We start from the raw sequence: 236 nt of genomic DNA, 5'->3' as shown, positions 1-236 counted from the left end.
ATGTACAAAAAATGTGCTAAAAAACCTCACCTCGACTTATACACGAGTCAATAAAAAAATAAACTTACATGCTCACCTTCCGGCATCCCCAATGCACGGCACGGCTCCCCAATGTTGATGCGGCTCTGCCGGCCGGCGCATACTATGACATCATTAGTGGCCGCATCATATTGTGCGCCTGCCGGCAGAGTGCATGGCCGCGTCTCTGCTGGCTGTTACAGCAGACTGAAGACAGA

Source organism: Engystomops pustulosus, chromosome 9, assembly GCF_040894005.1.
Source record: "Engystomops pustulosus chromosome 9, aEngPut4.maternal, whole genome shotgun sequence".
Taxonomy (NCBI): Eukaryota; Metazoa; Chordata; class Amphibia; order Anura; family Leptodactylidae; genus Engystomops; species Engystomops pustulosus.
The sequence above is the reverse complement of the archived record's forward strand: the minus strand, read 5'-3'. Positions refer to the sequence as shown.